This window comes from Pleurodeles waltl, chromosome 5, assembly GCF_031143425.1.
Source record: "Pleurodeles waltl isolate 20211129_DDA chromosome 5, aPleWal1.hap1.20221129, whole genome shotgun sequence".
Lineage (NCBI taxonomy): Eukaryota > Metazoa > Chordata > Amphibia > Caudata > Salamandridae > Pleurodeles > Pleurodeles waltl.
This window is the reverse complement of record NC_090444.1, coordinates 857,894,964-857,916,468: the sequence shown is the minus strand read 5'-3', so window position 1 is coordinate 857,916,468 and position 21,505 is coordinate 857,894,964. Positions and strand designations below refer to the sequence as shown.

General features: G+C 48.7%; 1 protein-coding gene across 1 annotated transcript in view; it reads left to right on the top strand.

Annotated features, from left to right (window-relative positions):
- LYST (lysosomal trafficking regulator) overlaps positions 1 to 21,505 on the top strand; it is a 2,674,875-nt gene that overhangs the window by 1,252,184 nt on the left and 1,401,186 nt on the right.

Below are 21,505 nucleotides of genomic sequence, written 5' to 3'. Positions count from 1 at the left end.
TCTGCAGTTAGAGGCATGAAAGAACAAAAGGACATTGTTCGCCTAAAATGCTATGCAGTCCTCCAGAGCCATGCCCCAGTAGAAGCCCCATACCTGGGCCTAACATTGGATCAACACCGCCAGAAGCTCAGTAGCAAACGTAAATAAGAGGGGGGATAAGGGGCAGCCCTGCCTGGTACCCCATGTCACCGGAAAAACATTCAACAGCACTCCATCGACTTACACTTGTTTCCATGTGCCCACATAGAGGACCTTAACATATGACTTGAAACGGTACCCAAGGCCCATTCCCTAAAGCACCTCAGCCAAATATGACAAATCAACCTCATCAAAGGCTTTTGTGAAGTCAATTACCATGAGGGCCGTTGGACCACCCAAAACCTTGATCTGGGATAACACGATGTATACCCTAAGGATACAATGTCTAGTGCTCCGCCATGTGATGAACCCGCACTGGTTGGAGTGGACCATTCTGGGGAGGACCATCGACAGCCGGTTTGCCAAGAGCTTAGCAGACAAGTTGAGTTTGGTATTAATAAGAGATATGGGGTGGAAAGACACACCCAAGAAGGAGTTTTAAATACCAAAATACCAGACATTAACCTTTTATCTGCTGCAATCAGAAGTTAACTAGGCACAAACATATTTCCATCCAGACGCATCCTTGATATGAGTTGTACTGCGAACGTCAAGAAGCGGGGGGGTGATACAAAATATGAAAATTTACTTGAAAGAGCATATTCAATAAGTGGGTTAAAAAACAGAGTTAGGAGCTGAAGAGAAGGAAGGAATTGTTGACAAAAAGGAAATACTGAGAAAGGAATGAAATAAAACTAACTTTGTTTATAAGCACTGGAAAAAAAAACCTTCCAGTGGTTTTGTAAGGAGCAAAAAGTGTAAACATTGAAAACCACTGATAATTACAGTTTTTTCAAAAACATTAAAAAACCCACTGGCATTTACAAGTAATGAATGCCTGGTTAGCAGGACCCAGTGCACTTTCAGTCGAAAAGCATCAGTACTGGGGCAAAGAAGTGGGGGTGACCATGTCAAAAAGGGCACTTTCCTAAAGTGGGCAGGGTGCTGAGGTGATTCAGAGAGAAGCATCTGGGGACAAACCTCCACTTGCGAGTTGTGTATCCGGGTCAGAATCACCCTTTGGAGGTGAGCCGCCAGAACCCTGCCCAGGACCCGTTGAGCAGGGATATGGACATGTAGCTGCCACAGAGGAGAGGGTCCTTTTCGGGCTTGTTGAGGACCACGATCCGGGATTTGTTGGATTTGGAACCAAGGGGAGTCATATGTTTTGCCTCCTGGAAGGAAAGCCTTGTAAAGGGAAGTCACCACCTCCTCAACCGCCCATTTGTAAAACTCTGTTGGGAAGCCATTCACACTAAGAGCTTTATGGTATGAGAGCTTTGAGACGGTCTGTGTGATTGCCTTCTTGGTGACCTCCCCAAGGGCAGGTCTTTACCGAGCTCGTTGATGCAGCAAAGGTGTTCCCTGGCAGAGAAAGCGTCCAGGTGAGTAGGTGATACCGCCACCTAAGGGTTATACGGGGTCCGATAGAAAGCCAAAATTTGGTTGACTCTTTCCTGTGGTTGGCTGAGGATGGTGCCACCAGTGGACCTGATGGCGAGGATGGCCTACTTATAGTGTCGGTCTTTCAGCTGTTGTAACGCATACTCACTCTTAGAGTTGTAGAGCACATTAAGATCTATACAAGCCTTCTCTAGATTGCACCGGAGAGGGACGGGGCGGTTATCATTGTAAAGGCGATTGAGAGACGCAGTATCCTCCTCAAGGGCCTTCTGCTGCCCCACCCTCTGGGGATTGGCGATGGCAATGTCTCTCATCAGCTTGCCTGCATGGACGCTTTTGCGGCCACACACGGGGTACATATGGAGGCAACAGACCCCTTGTTGTGTTACAAGTAGAAGGAAACATGGGATTGCAGCTGAGTCTTGTCCATGGGGGAGCAAGAAGGGGGCGGGGGGAAGCCTGGGGAGAGGGCTTCAAAACTAACAGTAGGACAAAGAAGTGGTGGAGGGACTCCAGGTAAGGAAGGAAGAAAAACAAGCCGGCGCCTCAGTTAAGTTCGGTAACCTTGAACCACAGGTCCAAAAGTGGGACCCACCTCAGCCCACAGGCCCAAGGGGGAATTAAAGGGAGTATGTCACAGTGATAAAGGAGCTGCAGCACCTTGGGGGAGGGGGACCTGTTGAAAAGGGAAGTGCTAGAAATGAGAGGTGAGGCTGAGTGGCCAAGAAGACACACCCATAACTTCAAGGGAGTCTGGGACACAAGCTGCTGTCAGGAGTTGCGAACCTTCTCATGGCAAAGGAAGCAGGCGATGAGAGGGGAACGCTTACCTTGATGTCGCTGAGCGGAGTGGACCCAGGCGTTGGGCACTTCGAAGCTCCAGAGGCGGAGAGAAGGTCAGCCGTGTGAGTATAGGAAGGAGGTCCCTGAGGAAGCATCAGACGTCAGAGCCCTCCGCGCATTCCGAAAAAACGAAAAAGCAGAGATGGGGGGGAGTCAAAGTGTCTCCCCAAAGTGCCTGGTGCACAAAGGCCTACAGCCACCTCCAAGTTCGAGTTCAAGTTGAAACAAGTCAATTCATAAGGCCCCCTAGGGCAACAGGCTGCCTCAGTTTATCCTCTACAGGTATCAGAAGGAGGGTGGGGGGCTCTCCACCACAGCAGGTCCAATGGGTCGAGGTGGTTCAGTCGGAAGGTACGGGTATTCGTGGACTTAGTGTAGCACCCTGATCTGTCCAGTAGGGGCCCCTGACCAGGCCCTCCCATTTCCTGCAGCAGGGCCAGAGGAAGTGAGACAAGCAAAGTCTCAGAAGTGGCAAAGTCGGGTCAGATGAGACGAAGTTGGCACTGTCCTATGCCCCAAAGCTAGGCGGCAGGCACAAGGTGGTGATCCTGCCCCCAAACTGTGTTGTAGCCCCATGGCCATAGCCGGTCTTTGCTAGGATGTTACCATGTGTGTGTGTGGGGGGGGGTATTTGGTTGCCTGGCTGATAGTAGTGAATTAAATGATGCAGCTGGGGGTCCCTTTTTGTGTTCACTGGTCAGTACCTAGAAGAGTAGCGACTGACCACCCCAACACAAACATCCCTTGACCTCCCCCAGCTCACCTAAATCACATACAGCTTAGCTGCCTCATGTAGATGATGGTATGGTTGATGTGTGTCTGCAGGGGTGAGAGGGTGAAGAGAGGGCATGGCAGGTGGCAAAAGGGATGATAAAACATCACCCGCTGTATAATAATGGACTAAAACCACTTTAAACTGGCAAATTAGAAACATTAACAGACAAGGACAAGGCTGGAGCAATATAAGAAGAGTGCTGCTGTTGCCATAATCTTAATGCACACAGCTCCATGCTCCCCATTGGAATATTGGCGCCCTAGGCCTGGGCCCAGCTCACCCATGCTAAAGGCTGGCCCAGTCCATGGCCTTTTGCTGTGTGGCACTGTTCCTATGTCTCACTGTGGGCAGGGGAGCGACTTTGCAAAGCAATATGGTGTGCAAATTGCTTCCTAGCAAGGCAGGAGGGCCTCAGGGTTACACTCAGGCAAGCGGGCCCAGTGTTGCATCGCCCACCTCATGGTTATTACCTCAACTGTGCCTGGCCTCAAGGTTCATCTGGGCTGGGCATGCTAAACTTGTATAGGGCCGGGCCCCTGTGGCAGTGCTGGAAGGGCTGTGAGTCCTTGGTATCTGCCAGTGTCCTGATGTAGAGCTGAGGCTGCTACAGTCCACACCAAGAAGATCAAAGGGTGGGCTGCTCCTCAGCTGCATGGCCCATGCTGTCATAGTCGCGCCTTTCTCCTTTCCAGGGCCAGCCCTCCAAGCGAGAACTCCCACTTGGCGGGATGTAGGTCTGCGGTGCCGATATTTGGAGTCCGGGGACCACACGGGCAAATGCCACAGTGGCTCTAAGGGCACTGCTGCAACCCCCAAGGCTCTGAGGTGGCATGCAAATGGTTCTGCAGGCAGCTGTCTTCAACCAGACTCCGCCCCTTGTGTTGCTCTGTTGACTAATGGAAGAAAGAATGATTTGCAGTACACATTTGGCACAGGCACAGTTTAATTAAATGGAATGCCCTCAAATGGAAATACACAACAAATCAATTTAAGTACCATCCTGGTAAAGTCAAGGCTGGTTTCCCTCACCCTGTATGAGTGCTTACTACCCTCGGCTCAGGAAACAAGCCTCCATCACATGTGCAGTGCAGCGCATTGCTGTCATGAAGAGGGTGCGGGCGACATACTTTTTAGATTGAGCTTCGAGACCTTTTGTGTAAACTTTGTATATACTTCTTTGTGGGCTTACGGCCTAACCACTGCTTCTCATTTGTTTGTTTCAGTGTCCTTTAAAAATCCTTCCTTGCTAGTGGCCAATCCTTCCCCTTTGTTTTTCTTTTTTAGGGTAGAACCTGTGAGTGCATGTGCTAGAACCTGTGTCTCGCTTGCGCCACACTTTTGTATACAGAAAGGGCTTGGAGCCCACCTACTGCTTGTCTTTTGTTCTCTTTCGTATCCCTCTTCTTTTCAGCCTCCTTAATTGGCCAGTGCTGGCCAGATGTAATTTCGGTCATTTCACTGGTGCCATGACACAGCACAAATTGATTCTAGTTAATTGGTGCCCGACTGCTACTCCCTATGTGATTAAAGTACTATTCCCCCACTCTGCCTGCCTGTTGCTCAGTCCATGATGCTTGCTATTTTTTCCTTAATATATATTTTTTTTGCACTGGTGTTTTCTAGAGTGCCAATAAGTGCACACAAGATTGATATACAGACCTCTACATGCACTGCTGAACACCTAGTCGCACACCAACCCAGATAAGCAGGAGTCAAATGTCATGATCTGCCACACCACCTAACCCCACTTGATTGTCACTGCTTTCTTTCATAGCTTTCTTTACTTTTTTGCACTCTTGTTCGTAGTTTTGCCTTGGAGTGCTGATAAGTGCACAGGGGCAAATGTACAGACCTCTGCATGTAGCTAATCAAACACCTTGACCAGTGGAAATGTGCAAAGACTAGGCATCCTTTCTGTCAACTGCATTCGTGGCAGGGCTAGGGGTCTATTATAACATGCAAATGATGTGGCCAGTAGATAAATGTAGGCTGTTTTTTAGTGCTGAGTCTCTACTCTGGCCCATATAGCCAGCAGACCAGTAGCTTATGCAACAAAAACATTTCTTATTGCAGGATGAAGCAACACAAGGAGCTTCATAAATGGTAATTTAATAATCGCTGTGGTATTACTAGCTAGTATTGATAGCGATCATAAAGCTCTGGTTGTCTACATTGACCTTCCAGGTGACAGCGGGAGGGTTAGTGTAGATGATCCTTTTGATCGTAGGCTGCAACCCTTTAACATCATGCGGAGAGTGATGTGGTCTACTGTGACAAACTCTGAAGAACTCAGGGTAGTCTATAATTTAGTTGCTTGTAGTATTGAGTGTTTTGCCTTGGATAGGGACTGGGAACAGGGGACCCTTCTGGTTAAAGTTTGAATTATGTAAGGGACCCTCATTCTATCAACTTGGAAGGGGGCTGAGATAATCCCTATCCATAACGAATTGTCACAATCAGACCCTTTTAATTACAGGTCTATAAGCTTGATTGATTATTACCAAAAGCTGTTTAGCAGAATTCTGCTTGAATGGTTGCTAGTCTGGATGGGTGAGAGAGATATACTTTCTCCTTTGTAGGCAGGTTTCAGAGAACGTACCAGTACGGTGGACCAGGTCTTCAGGCTCCAACTTATTTATTGGAAGTCTGTGGTCCTGTGCGTTGGGTTGACTTTGTTGCTTTCGTTGACCTCCGTTCGGCCCTTGTTTTGGTTCCCAGGCCTATGCTTTGGCAGGTCTGTGGCAGACATGGGTTTCCCCAATGACCTCTTGGCAATTATAATACAGCTACTTAGCAATAACTATGTACAAGTCTGCTGTGGACAGCTAGGCCAGATGGCGGACCATTCCCCGTTTTCAGAGGGGTAAGTCAAGGTTGCTATATAACCCTCAACATTTTAGGCTTTTGTTAAGATCTAATATCTTTTCTAAGTGAATATGATGGAGATGCCCCCAGTGTGGCTAACATTAAGGCTCCAGCTCTAATGTTTGCCTATGACACTTTATTATTATCTAGATCACCTATGGGGGTTACAGATGCTATGAGACCGCATTGAGAATTTTTGTTCATTGAAGAGCCTAGAAATAAATGTAGCTAAAACAGAAATTATGGTCTTAAATCCCTGCATATCTACCAGATCCGACCCAAGTTCTTGGGGGTAGCCCTAGTGCGTACATACTTTTGTCTAGCTTGGGCTGGCCCTTACTGAACAGCTAGATTGGCGATACCATCTTGACAAGTGCAGGCTCAAATGAACGCATAACATCGGGTGCTCTGACAAGAACTTTGCAGAGATCACACTTGCTCCCCAGAGATCCAGATTTATCAACGACGGGCCTTAGGAGGAGCCCTATATGGTGCGGAACTATGTGGCTGCAAGAAAGTGGCCAGGTTGTTGGTCATGGAGAGACTTTTTTTTACGTCAACTAACGGGCCTACCAACGTGCACTCCTTTGCTTTCTCTAAGGTTAGATCTGGGCCTTCGGCCAATCTCAAATGTGGTGAGAATAAGACTGATCCTTTATTGGAAATGCGTCTGGTCCACACCTGAGTTGAGATTCTACTGTAAGGGTAAAGGAAGTCCTGGATATCGTTGGTTCAGGTAGCCTCCCCTGGATTAAATATGTTAAAGATACCCTGATTTCAGTGGGCTGTGGCAACCTCTTGGATTACCCGCAATTAGCTTCTGTAATTAACAGGCAACCTTAAAGGGGAAGTACAGGCAATTTATAGTGACTCAATCACAGGCCCATGTTACTCGCAGTACTCTTATATACTCCTTTCTTCTGTTGAAGGATGAGTTTAAATTTGAACAATTCCTAGATGAGATTGAGCCCTCTCCAGCCAGGAACCTGCACCTGCAGCTCAGATACAATACACTACTGCTTGCCTCCTTTACCGCCAAATAGTCTAATCTGCCTGAGGGAACTAGTGGTGCCTGCCCCACATGAGGGGCTGCTGAGGAATCTGAAGGGCAGGTCCTGGTTTTCTCTCCTGCTTACCAGAAGTGCAGAGGTTAAATGGCTGGTACAGATTTGTCAGAACAAAGGAGTTAGGAGATACAGGGAGTGCAGAATTATTAGGCAAATGAGTATTTTGACCACATCATCCTCTTTATGCATGTTGTCTTACTCCAAGCTGTATAGGCTCGAAAGCCTACTACCAATTAAGCATATTAGGTGATGTGCATCTCTGTAATGAGAAGGGGTGTGGTCTAATGACATCACCACCCTATATCAGGTGTGCATAATTATTAGGCAACTTCCTTTCCTTTGGCAAAATGGGTCAAAAGAAGGACTTGACAGGCTCAGAAAAGTCAAAAATAGTGAGATATCTTGCAGAGGGATGCAGCACTCTTAAAATTGCAAAGCTTCTGAAGCGTGATCATCGAACAATCAAGCGTTTCATTCAAAATAGTCAACAGGGTCGCAAGAAGCGTGTGGAAAAACCAAGGCGCAAAATAACTGCCCATGAACTGAGAAAAGTCAAGCGTGCAGCTGCCACGATGCCACTTGCCACCAGTTTGGCCATATTTCAGAGCTGCAACATCACTGGAGTGCCCAAAAGCACAAGGTGTGCAATACTCAGAGACATGGCCAAGGTAAGAAAGGCTGAAAGACGACCACCACTGAACAAGACACACAAGCTGAAACATCAAGACTGGGCCAAGAAATATCTCAAGACTGATTTTCTAAGGTTTTATGGACTGATGAAATGAGAGTGAGTCTTGATGGACCAGATGGATGGGCCCGTGGCTGGATTGGTAAAGGGCAGAGAGCTCCAGTCCGACTCAGACGCCAGCAAGGTGGAGGTGGAGTACTGGTTTGGGCTGGTATCATCAAAGATGAGCTTGTGGGGCCTTTTCGGGTTGAGGATGGAGTCAAGCTCAACTCCCAGTCCTACTGCCAGTTCCTGGTAGACACCTTCTTCAAGCAGTGGTACAGGAAGAAGTCTGCATCCTTCAAGAAAAACATGATTTTCATGCAGGACAATGCTCCATCACACGCGTCCAAGTACTCCACAGCGTGGCTGGCAAGAAAGGGTATAAAAGAAGGAAATCTAATGACATGGCCTCCTTGTTCACCTGATCTGAACCCCATTGAGAACCTGTGGTCCATCATCAAATGTGAGATTTACAAGGAGGGAAAACAATACACCTCTCTGAACAGTGTCTGGGAGGCTGTGGTTGCTGCTGCACGCAATGTTGATGGTGAACAGATCAAAACACTGACAGAATCCATGGATGGCAGGCTTTTGAGTGTCCTTGCAAAGAAAGGTGGCTATATTGGTCACTGATTTGTTTTTGTTTTGTTTTTGAATGTCAGACATGTATATTTGTGAATGTTGAGATGTTATATTGGTTTCACTGGTAATAATAAATAATTGAAATGGGTATATATTTGTTTTTTGTTAAGTTGCCTAATAATTATGCACAGTAATAGTCACCTGCACACACAGATATCCCCCTAACATAGCTAAAACTAAAAACAAACTAAAAACTACTTCCAAAAATATTCAGCTTTGATATTAATGAGTTTTTTGGGTTCATTGAGAACATGGTTGTTGTTCAATAATAAAATTAATCCTCAAAAATACAACTTGCCTAATAATTCTGCACTCCCTGTATATTGAGGCCTTGTGCATTTTAAATTCAGATGTTAACCAAAGTATAGTCGTTGCAGTATCCCGCTACTTACTATATATGTAAAGAATCAGGCAAAAGATGTTTCTGTCCTGATTAATTGGGCACTTCTATTGCACTAGGTCCCTCAAGCCCTGTATCTGCCTTGCTGGTTAAACCTATTACTGGAAGTTGGAACTCTGTTTTAACTTTCCAGTTTTGTTTTTATTGCAGCAACGCCCTTTGGGATTTTAATTATTTAAATGTATTATTTATGCTGTGTTTTTTTTTTTACTGCTTTTTATGTTCAATATGATCGTTTTATGTCTGATAGAGACATCTAGTTGCAGATTCCTTACCTTAGAATTTTTCCCCAGGCGCCAGACTGGATCCAGAGATTTTGTCTTTGAACAATACACTTACGCGTCGGTCGGTGGTGTCGGTCGACTCTGCGGGCCTCGCTGTCGTCATAGTCGTAGTGATGACGTTGGGAGTAGTACAAAGTTGCCGCCTCAGCGCAGTGATGTCAGTTCTTTTCTTTCCGCACAACGTGCTGATCCGGAGAGAGATGTCTTTTTGACAGAGTTTGACTGTTTGGTTTAGCTTCTTGGTGAATTTTTGGGGCGTCAAAATGAACCCGAAGACCAGTTTCAAGCCGTGCAAGGACTGTCACCACATGATGTTGGTGACGGATTGGCATCCGGTCGGTTTGTGGAGCTTGGAGCGGGGCCACGACCCGAAGTCGTGCTCAGAGTTCCGGGCCATGCACCCGAAGGCCTTGAGGGAGCGGTCCCTCAAGCTCGTGGCGGCCTGGCGCTCGACTCTGCGTGGGTCCCGGTCTTGCTCGAGGGGAAGGTCTTAAGACCATTTGAGGAGCCACCACCATTCTTCTTCCTCCAAGATTTTGGGCACAGGTAAGAAGAAGAAGTCGTCGAAACAGTCCTGTCGCCCTTCGACTTCACCCCATCGCTCAGCTGATGCGGCTCGGGAGGAGCATCGACACTTGAGGCCTCTGTCTTCAGGGCCTGCTTCTCTGTGCTTCCCCGAATTTCCAGGAGATGGAGCGACCCCTGTCCAATTAAAGGAGTTTTATGAGGCCACGCACCTCATTTTTGGGCAGACCAACACCGATACGGTGCCTTTGGGCCCAAGGGGTTCGGTCGAGAGGGGCCTTCGGGTTCCATGCCGGCGGCTTTGGCTCCGGCCAACGAGGTCCTCTCCGGATCCACTCGCGGATCTGCACAGATGCCGGTCGTACCACTGAGAACTTCCCCGGCGCCGGTTTGATTGTTTACGCTCCTGACGCCGGTGGTGCCCACCATTGACATCAACCTGATCCTTATCCCCAACGTATCTGAGTCGGCCGCCGCCGCCTCTGTCTTTGATGGGGCCTGCTCACCCTAGGTTGGATTGAGACCCTTTTTCTTATGGGTACGAATTTGGGAAAGGATTGGAGGCATGCCTGGACCTTTATGAATAACTGGATGACCCATCTTTGGACTGGGCACAGGAATTGGGCGAGGAGTGTGGACTGGTCACTTAACCAGACACTGGCATGCTGTCTCCTACTACCGTGGCTATGGCGGAGGGAGCAACTTATGCTATGGTGGGCAGTAGGGTGGTTGAGGTCCTTGGCCTTGAGCTACCTACTGTACAGGTCAGGTCCAATCTCCTGACTGAGTTGCTTCATCCAGGGGCTTCAACATCTGAGCCCCTTTTGCCATACAATGAAGCCCTCACCGATGTCCTTTTGGGTACTTGGTCCAAACCCAGCACAGAGGCTCCTGTGAACAGGACTATCACACGCCGCCATTGGCCTGCCCCAAACAACCCTAAATTCCTGTCCCAACACCCCATGCCTGAGAGTCTTGTCATCACGACTTCCTCTTCCTCAGGCGCATTCCCTTCTGCACCCCTGGATAGGGAATCAAAAAGGCTGGAACAATTTGGGAAGAAGATGTTTTCTCCCTCCAGTTTCACGCTGTGGTCCGTGAACACCACATGCCTTTTGTGCCGCTATATCCACTCTCTGTGGGATACGGTCTCGCAAGTTCAACCGCAGATACCGGAGGAAGTCCGTACTATTGTTTCCCAAGCTATCAGTGATGGGAGAGATGCAATGAAGTTCACGATCCGATGTGGGCTGGACACGACCGACTATGAGCAGATCGGTTGCTACGACGGCCCTGAGACACCACACCTTGTTGCATACTTCAGGGGATGTCCAACAGTCTCTTATGGACATGCCTGCCCTTTGATGGCTCCCGTCTCTTTGGAGACAAGGCGGACTCGGCCTTGAAGAGATTCAAGGATTCCTAGGCTACAGCTTGGTCCCTTGGCCTTTCCTCTGCCCCTCGTCCCCAACAGTCCACCTTTCGCCCCGTTTGTGGCCACGGAAGGGGCTCCCTGTCGCATCCCCAACCCAGCCACCCATGCTGTTCAGCCGCTGCCTGGCCGGGGATGCGGAATCTTACGTGCTGATGGGACAGGGAACCAGAGGTCTTCCCAGTCCACCTCAGCCCATGCTGCAGCCTCCACACCCTCCTAGTCCGTCCCTTCACTCCGATCCAGTTGGCGGCAGGATTCAGCCTCAGCTGCCCCACTGGGAATCCATCACTGCAGACAGGTGGGTTTTGCTGATAGTTCGAAGGGGCTATTCCCTCTCTTTTGAATCTGCCCCACCAGCCATGCCTCCATCAATAAGCAAACTTCAGGAGGATCATTTGGCACTTCTCTGCCAGGAAGACGCGGCTCTCTTGGCCAAGGGAGCCATAGAGAAGGTCCCTGTGCCAGAAGTAGGTCGTGGTTGTTATTCCCGCTACTTTTTGGTTCCCAAAAAAGACAAGGGCTTAAGTCCTATCCTAGACCTTAGGGAACTAAATTACTTCCTCAAGAAGGAGAAATTCAAAATGCTTACCCTGGCTCAGGTCTTGTCTGCCTTGGACCCAAGAGGCTGGATGGTGGTGTTGGACTTGCAGGACGCTTATTTCCACATTACCATCCTGCCTGCCAACAGACATTGCCTACGATTCGTGGTAGGTCACAAGCACTATCAGTTTACCATGCTCCACTTTGGCTTTACCAGCGCCCCTCGGGTGTTCACAAAGTGATGGCAGTGGTTGCAGCCCATCTGCACAGGTTAGGCATTTCAGTCTTCCTCTACCAGGACGACTGGCTGTTGAAGGCAGACTCGCCCCAGAAAGTCTCCCACCTCCAGACTACGGCGGGCCTCCAGCACACACTGGGGTTCACTATAAATGTGCTGAAGTCACACCTGACTCCCTCTCAGATGCTGCCTTTCATCAGAGCTGTTCTTGACACAGTGCAGTTTCGGGCTTATCCTCCCGAAAAGTGAGTCCAAGATATTCAGGCTACGATTCCGCTCTTTCAGCCTCTGTCTTGGGTTTTGGTGAGACTGACTCTGAGGCTGCTGGGACTCATGGCTTCCTGCATCCTACTAGTAACACATGCCAAATGACATATGCAGGATCTGCAGTGGGACCTGAGGTTCCAGTGGGCGCAGCATCAGGGAAATCTCTCCAACATGGTCCAGATCTCGGAGGGGACCGCGAAAGACCTGCAGTGGTGGCTTTCGAATCGCATGAGGTCCACGGCAGATCCCTCTCCCTTTCCCAGCCAGATCTACACATAGTGGCAGATGCGTCACTACTGGGTTGGGGCGGCCACATGGAAGAGGCAAAGATCAGAGGTCTCTGGGCTCCATATCAATCTTCTGGAGCTCCAGGCGATCAGGCTTGCATTTAAAGCATTTCTTCCCTCTCACAAAGAGAAAGTAGTGCAAGTGTTCACAGACAACACTACTGCCATGTCATACTGCAACAAATAGGACAGAGTAGGGTCCTGCACCCTTTGTCAGGAGGCAAATACGCCTCTGGACATGGCTGGAACATCAGGACATTACCCTGGTGGTTCAGCATCTGATGGGCTCTCTGAACGCCAGAGCAGACAAACTCAGCCGTCTATCCGAGGCTGATAACAAATGGCATCTAAATCCGGAGGTGGCACAAGGTCTCTTTCAGCAGTTGGGAGAGCCTTGGCTAGATCTGTTCACCTCCGCTGAGAACGCGCAATGTCTGCTGTTTTGTGCAGTGGAGTTTCCAAGGCGGTACTCGCTCGGAGACGCTTTTCGTCTCGAGTGGAACTCCGGCCTCCTTTAAGTCAAATCTACTTCTGCCCAGAGTTCTCAAGAAGATCAGGAATGACCGGGTTCAAGTTATCTTGGTGGTTTCGGACTGGGCACGGAGAGTATTTCTAGGGCTCTTGAGCATGGCCACCGATCCTCCAGTCAGACTGCCTCTTCGGGCAGATCTTCTGTTGCGTCAACAGAAGACGGTTCTCTTCCCGAACCTGTCCAATCTCTGCCTTTATGCATGGAGATTGAGCAGCGACAGCTGACAACTTATGATCTTCCATCCGAAGTCCGGAATGTTATCCGGGCAGCCAGGCGTCCCTCCACCAAAACGGTATATGCCTGTCGTTGGCATAAATTTGTGGCATGGAGTAACAACAAATCTGTTGATCCCCTCTCAGCTCCTCTATCTGAGGATCTTTTGTTCATTCTTTCTTTGGCCCAGCAGGGCTCTGCTTTGGGCACCTGTAAAAGGTATTTATCTGCCATTTCAGCCTTTCTTAGGCTACCTGATCAGCCCTCGCTCTTTAAATCTCCTATTGTGCATACATTCCTTAAAGACTCACCCATTTATTTCATCCCACTCCATTTATCATACTTCAGTGGGACCTCAATCTTGCCATTAATTCCTTAAGCCTTTGAGCCGATGCACGATTGCCCTTTACGGCTCCTCACTTTCAAGACTGTCTTTCTTGTTGCCATCACTTCTGCTTGCAGAGTTGGTGAGCTTCAAGCAATTACTTCCAAGCCTCCATTCTTGTCTGTGCACCCTGACAAAGTGGTATTGCGCACTAAGACTTCATTCCTCCCCAAGGTTGTTACTCCTTTTTAGGTAGGCCAATCCATCACCTTGCCTACTTTTTACGCAACACCACATCCTTTCATGAGGAGGAGACACTCCACCGTCTGGACCCAAAAAGGGCGTTGGTATTCTATCTAAATTGTACTAAAGATTTCCGGGTTGATGACAACTCTTTGTCGGGTATGTGGGTGCGAAGAAAGGGGAGGCAATGCAAAAATTTACCATCTCTCGATGGATACTTCTTTGCATCAAGATGTGCTATGCTTTGGCCAAGAAGCAACCCCCTGAGGGCTTGCACGCTCATTCCACCAGAGCAACTGCTGCTTCCCTGCCTCAGCCAGCGAGTTCCTGTCCTGGATATCTGCCAGGCAGCTTCATGGGCATCCCTGCACACTTTTGCTAAACATTACTGCCTGGACTGTCAGGTCCATCGGAACATCTACTTTGGTTGTTCGGTCCTGCAGGACTTTCTATTATGATCTTGGTTTGCAGCCCACCTCCGAGGATGGCATTGCTTGGATATCTATTCTAAGGTAAGGAATCTGCCACTAGAAGTCTCTATCAGATGTACAAGTTACTTACCTTCAGTAACCAAATATCTGGTAGAGACATATTGTAGTTGCAGATTCCTTACCGACTGTAGGGAAATGCCCCCTTGCCATGGTTACCCCCTAACCTTTTGCCTTTTGTTGATATCAGTTATGATTGAAAGCATGGTGGGACCCTGCTAACCAGACCCCAGCACCAGTGTTCTTTCCCTAAACTGTAGCTTTGTTCCCACAATTGGCACAGGGAAGGTCTCTAAGGGCTGCAACATGTATTATGCCACCCTGGGGACCCCTCACTCAGCACATGCACACTGCCTCACAGCTCGTGTGTGCTGGTGGGAAGAAAATGACTACGTTGAAATGGCACACCCACCAGGGTGCCAAGCCCACCTCTCACTGCCTGTGGTATTGTAAGTCACCCCTCTAGCTGGCCTTACGTCCCTAAGGCAGGGTGGAATTTATCCTAAAATACACCCAGAGGGCATCTTAGAGATGCTCCTTGAATAGCAGTCCGAATTCTAGTGCTAGGGTGACCAGTTTCTGTCAGCCTGCCACAATCAGACGAGTTTCTGGCCACATGGGGTGAGTGCCTTTGTTACTCTGTGGCCAGGAACAAAGCCTGTACTGGGTGGAGGTGCTTCTCACCTCCCCCTGCAGGAACTGTAACACCTGGCGGTGAGCCTCAAAGGCTCCTGCCTGTTGTTCCAGCACCCCAGGACATCCCAGCTAGTGGAGAGCCCTGCCCCTCCACCACAGCCCCCACTTTTGGCGGCAAGTCCGGAGGAGATAATGAGAAAAACAAGGATGAGTCACCTACCAATCAGGACAGCCCTTAAGGTGCCCTGAGGTGAGGTGACCCCTGCCTTTAGAAATCCTCCATCTTGAGTTTGGAGGATTCCCCCAATAGGAATAGGGATGTGCCCCCCTCCCCTCAGGGTGGAAGCATAAAGAGGGTGTAGCCACCTCAAGGACAGTAGCCATTGTCTACTGCCCGGCAGACCTAAACACACCTCTAAATATAGTACTTAGGGGTGACCCTGAACCCAGGAAATCAGATTCCTGCAACCTGAAGAAAGAAGAAGGACTGTCCTGAAAGCCCCGCAGAGACGGCAACTGACTTGGCCTCAGCCCTACCGGCCTGTCTCCAGACTCAAAGAAGCTGCACAGCAACGTATCCGACAGATACCAGCGACCTCTGAGGACTCAGAGGGCTGCCCTGAACCTGAAGGACCAAGAAACTCCAGAGAATAGCAGCACTGTTCAACAACAGCAACAATTTTGCAACTTTTTAACAACTTCCAAAGAACTCTTTCTTCCCGCCGGAAGCGTGAGACTTCTCACTCTGCACACACAGGCAATAAATTAGGAACACACACTCAAAGACTTAACTCCAGGCCAATAGGTTTTATAATGAAAAATATATTTTCTTAATTTATTTTAGAACCACAAGATGCAAGATTTGGGGTAAGTACATAAAATACAAGGTACTTCACACAGGTAAGTATAGGACTTTGATTTAAAACAGTAGTACACACAGTTTTGGTTAAAATGGCAATAAGTTATTTAAAAGTGGACACAGTGCAAACCAGTTCCTGGGGGAGGTAAGTTTGGTTAGTTTTTGCAGGTAAGTAAAGTACTTACACAGTCAGTCTCCTGGGCATAGGCAGCCCACTTTTGGGGTTTCAAGGCAACCCCAAAGCCACAGCACCAGCAACACGACCGGTCAGGTGCAGAGGTCAAAGGAGGGCCCAAAACACATAGGCACCTATGAAGAAAACGGGTGCTCCAGTACTAGTCTGCTTACACATAAGTACCTGCGTCCTCGGGGAGGAGACCGGGGTTTTTTGTAGAGCACTGGGTGTGGGGGGGGGGGGGGGGAGGACACGCTCAAGCCCACAAAACACACCCTCAGCGGCACAGGGGCGGCTGCGTGTAATAGGCAAAGTAGGCGTCAGGTTTGCTATAGAAAGCAATGGAGGGACCCGAGGGTCACTTAGGCAATGCAGGCAGGGCACAGGGGGCTTCTCAGGCCAGCCGCTGACTAGAAAAAGATGAGGGACGCTTGCTGGTCACTCCTGCACTGGTAGTTGGTTCATCTCAGGCCTGGGGGCTGCGGTGCAGTGCTTCTTCCAGGCGTCGGGTTCTTTGTTACCGGGCAGTCGCGGTCTGGGGGAGCCTCAGGATTCTCTCTGAAGGCTTCCCCCTGGGGGTGCAGGGAGGTCGTCTCAGGGTCGCCACTTCGTGGGAGTTGTTTGGGAGTCCTCGCTGTAGTGTTGGTTTCTCTGGACATGAGCCCGGGGCATCGGGTGCAGAGTGTTGGGGACTCACGCTTCAGTAGTGAGGCTAGAGTGCCTTTAAAAGTGGTTTCTTCTTTGTTGTTTAGACAGAGCCGCTGGCCATGGTAGTTTCTTGGTCCTTTGGGTTGCAGGTCAGTCCTCTCAGTCAGCAGAGGTCACTGGTCCCGCTGGATGTGTCGCTGTTGCAGGTTCTTTGAGTCTGGAGATAGGCCAGTAGGGCTGGGGCCAAATCAGTTGTCGTCTCTGTCTTCTCTTCGGGGTTTTCAGGTCAGCAGTTCTCCTTGTTCAGGTCGTCAGGAATCAGAAATCCTGGGCTCAGGGTCGCCTCTAAATACTGAATATAGGGGTGTGTTAGTGTCACAGGGCAGTAGCCAATGGCTACTGACCTTGAGGGTGGCTACACCCTCCTTGTGCCTCCTCCCTTTTGGGGAGGGGTGCACATCCCTATTCCTATTGGGCAAAATCCTCCAAAACAATATGGAGGATTTTCCAAGGAGGGGGTCACTTCAGCTCTGGTCACCTTAGGGGTCAACCTTGCTGAGGGGTTGACTCCTCCTTCTTTTTCTCATAATCTCCCCGGACTTGCTGCCAAAAATGGGGGCTGTGTCCAAGGCGCAGTCATCTCCACTGGCTGGAGTGCCCTGGTGCATTGTAACACAAAGCCTGAGCCTTTGAGTTTACTGCTAGGTGTTACAGTTCCTGCAGGGGTAGATGTGAAGCACCTCTACCCAGTGCAGGCTTTGTTTCTGGCCTCAGAGAGCACAAAGGCTCTCACCCCAGGAGGTCAGAAACTCGTCCCTCAGTGGCAGGCTGGCACAGACCAGTCAGTCATGCACTGAAGGATTGGGTAAAATACAGGGGGCATCTCTAAGATGCCCTCTGTGTGCATTGTTTAATAAATCCATCTCTGGCATCAGTGTGGGTTTATTATTCTGAGAGGTTTGATACCAAACTTCCCAGTATTCAGTGTAGCCATTATGGAACTGTGGAGTTCATCTTGACAAACTCCCAGACCATATTTTTTAATATGGCCACCCTGTACTTACAATGTCTATGAATAGACTTAGACACTGTAGATGCATATTGCTCATGCAGCTATGCCCTCACCTGTGGTATAGCGCACCCTGCCTTTGGGCATTAGGGCCTGCTAGAGGGGTGACTAACCTATGCCACAGGCAGTATTTTGTGCGCATGGCATCCTGAGTGAGATGCCATGTCGACTTTGCCTTCTTCTCCCCACCAACACACACAGTCTGCAATGGCAGTGTGCATGTGTTAGGTGAGCACAACAGATGCTGCAGCCCTTTGGGACCTTCCCTGGTCACAAGGCCCTTGGTACCACTGGTACCTTTTACAAGGGACTTATTTGTGTGCCCTGGCTTTGCATGTTGGGGAAACAATGGTACATTTTTAGTGAAAGAACACTGGTGCTGGGGCCTTGTTAGCAGGATCCCAGCACACTCTGTTAAGTCAGCGTCAGGCAAAAAGTCGGGGGTAAATGCAACAAGGAGCCATTTTCCTACACAAGCCTCCCACAGACCAGGAGACTCAGCCACAGCTGGGAGAGTCTTGCTAGTGTGTCAGGCAAGGAAGAGTAGGGAAAACAGGCTGGTTTGTTGCAGGGCCTACTCTGTCTTACATCCTCCTGTTCAGGGCATTCCCTCTGGGGAAGTGACCTACTTCCACAGTGATAGGCCCTAGTCTGAATTGCCTCTTGTCTGTGTTTTTAGGGTCTTCACCCATTCATTTTGTTTTGGGATTAGAGGTATCCACCTCTGCTAATCTTAACTTAGCCAGTGTCACCCCTAGGTTACCCAAAGTGGTTACCCATAGCTGGAGTAAACCCCACCATGACCAACAGGGTCGGGGGCCTAACCTGCTATTTGGCATGGGGTCAGACCACCATGCCAAGGCTATTGCAGCCATAAAGGCATAACACCCAGCAGAGGCCACTGACAGCTGTCAGTGCCCAGAACCACACCTTTAGCTCTTCACCTACAAGGGAAGGGGCTAAGTTACAGGCTTCTTTGGGTTCAGGGTGCCTGTCTGCTGTGGGGGATTGCTGCATCTTGTAGCAAACACCTTCCTTCCACTCTTTCTACTGTTAGCTGAGGAGCCACCCACTCATGCTTAACAATTGCCTGACTCGTCAGGACTTCTTGTGGGTCAGGTTGGACTTTACCAGTGCCATCTTTTGAGTTCTCCCCTACTGGAGCAGAAACTCCTTGGCTAAAGGTTGTCCACCTTTCCTGTACTGTTTTCTCCTCTTTTTCTTCTGGGGCCTACTTGCAGTTGCTGCAGAGGTAGCACCTCCAGAATCCTTGGGAGCGGACTGGCACTGGACCAGTTTCTCTCTCGGGCTCTGACCAACCTCTGGGTGGTCATTTCCAAGGAGACAATCAAGGGGGAGGTATGTACTAACTACCACACGTCTCCAGTTAAAATTCCCACCCTCTTCTAAGGGCACTAAAGCCGCAGGCCTATTAGTGTCCTTGTCTGGTCTAACCCTTACTCTGGCAGTGTCACCTGGGATGTACTGTTTTGAGGGCACCAGCCTGTCATGCACAATAGTGTGACTGGCACAAGTGTCTCTCAGGACAGTGGCTGGGATTCCATTCACCAGTAGGTGGTGGAAGTGCCTACTTCCCTCTGGAATCTCCAACTCACCTGTTGGACCCTTTCTCCTGTTGAAGGCTATGAAGACCTCCTTATCTGAGGAGTCATCCCCAGTGGCTACACTGGTCACCCCTGGGGTTTTGCTAGGGGGGTTGTTTATGGGACAAGTAGTGTCTTTAGTGTGGTGCCCTGTCTTTCTACAGTTGTGACACCATGCCTTAGTGGCATCCCAGTTCTTACCCTGCTACCCACCTTTGTTTTGGGTTGTGTCTTGGGGTCCACCCACCTGGACTGTTTTGGGGGCCTACAGAGGACTATTGTTCTTTATTTCTAGTGTCACCCACTTTCTCCTTAGGAGGCTTTGTAACCCCTTTCTTCTGGTGACCCCTAGTGGAAGTTGTGGTTACCCTATTCTTGACCCAGTGGTCTGCCTTCTTTCCCAGTTCTTGGGGAGAAATTGGACTTAGGTCTACCAGATATTGATACAACCTTTCATTGAAGCAGTTACTTAAAATGTGTTCTTTCATAAACAAATTATAAAGCCCATCATAGTCATGCACTTCATTTCCAGTTACCCAACCATCCAGTGTTTTTACTGAGTAGTCTACAATATCAACCTAGATCTGGCTCAAGGTTTTGTGAGCCCCCCTGAACCTGATCCTATACTCCTCAGTTGAGAATCCAAAGCCCTCAATCAGGGTACCCTTCTTGAGGTCATAGGAGTCTGCATCCTTACCAGAGAGTGTGAGGAGTCTATCCCTAGACTTTCCAGTGAACATTTCCCACAGGAGAGCTCCCCAGTGAGATCTGCTTACTTTTCTGGTTGCACAAGTCCTCTTAAAGGCTGTGAACCATTTGGTGATGTCATCACCTTCTTCATATTAAGTTACAATCCCTTTGGGGATTTTTAGGATGTCAGTATTCTCTCTGACCATATTTAAATTGCTGCCACCATTTATGGGTGTTAAACCCATTTCTTTTCTTTCCCTTTCTATAGCTAGGAGCTGCTTCTCCAAAGCTAATCTCTTGGCCGTCCTTGCTAGGAGGATGTCTTCTTCATTGAGGCTACCCTCGATGCTTACAGAGGCACTGGACTCCCCTGTGGAAGAACAGGGCTTTCTGACCATGATTTGTGGGGACAGAGTTCTAGGAGCCCTGTTCCCCTAATTAGGACAGGAGGGATGAGTTCATCCTCCTGTTGACTAATTTTCCCATCTGAGATAGGATCCTCCATCTCAGAGGAGTGGTCCCTTGTAAACTCTGGCAAGAGCTCCTGGAGCTTGACCTTGGTAGGGTTGGACCCAGTTTTTATCTTTTATATCTTACAGAGAGACCTTAGCTCTGACATCCCTAGAAGCAGGTAAGGTTGAGTTCCATCACCATCTCATCTGTGTGACTCATTATGACTATAGAATTTGGGATTACTTTTCAAGAAACTAAAAACTACTTCTAGTACTTAAATCCTAACTTTTACAAACTTTTAAACTTGAAAAAATGCTAACAGGGACTTACACAAGGCCCTAGCAGGACTTAATTTTATTTAGAAAAATAGTCCAAAATTCAAAAATCATTTTCTAATGACAATTTTTGGAATTTTGTCGTGTGATCAGGTATTGGCTGAGTAGTCCAGCAAATGCAAATCATAGATCCCACCGCTGATCCACCAATGTAGGAAGCTGGCTCTGTATATACTATCTCAAAGTGAGAGGTAGTGTACACAGAGTCCAAGGGTTCCCCTTAGAGGTTGATAGTGGCAATAATAGATAATACTAATGCTCTATTTTGTGGTAGTGTGGTCGAGCAGTAGGCTTATCAGAGGTTAGTGTTAAGCATTTGTTGTACACACACAGGCTATAAATGAGAACACACACTCAAAGACTTAACTCCAGGCCAAAAGGTTTTTATATAGAAGAATATTATTTTCTTAATTTATTTTAGAATCATAAGATTCAGAATTCAAGTGAATACATTAATTGTAAGGTACTTGGCATAGGTAAGTATGGAACTTTGAAGTAAAACAGTAAGGTGCATACATTTTTGGCAAAAATGGCAATAAGCTATTTTAAAAGTGGACACAGTGCAAAAACAGTTCCTGGGGGAAGTAAGTACAAGTTAGTTTAGCAGGTAAGTAAAACACTTAAAAGTTCAGTCTCCGGGGCATAGGCAGCCCACCGTTGGGGGTTCAAGTCAACTCCAAACACCCAGTAACAAAGGGCCGGTCAGGTGCAGAGGTTAAAGAGGGGCCTAAATAACATGGGCGCCTATGGAGACTAGGGGTGCTCCGGTTCCAGTCTGCTAACAGGTAAGTGCCT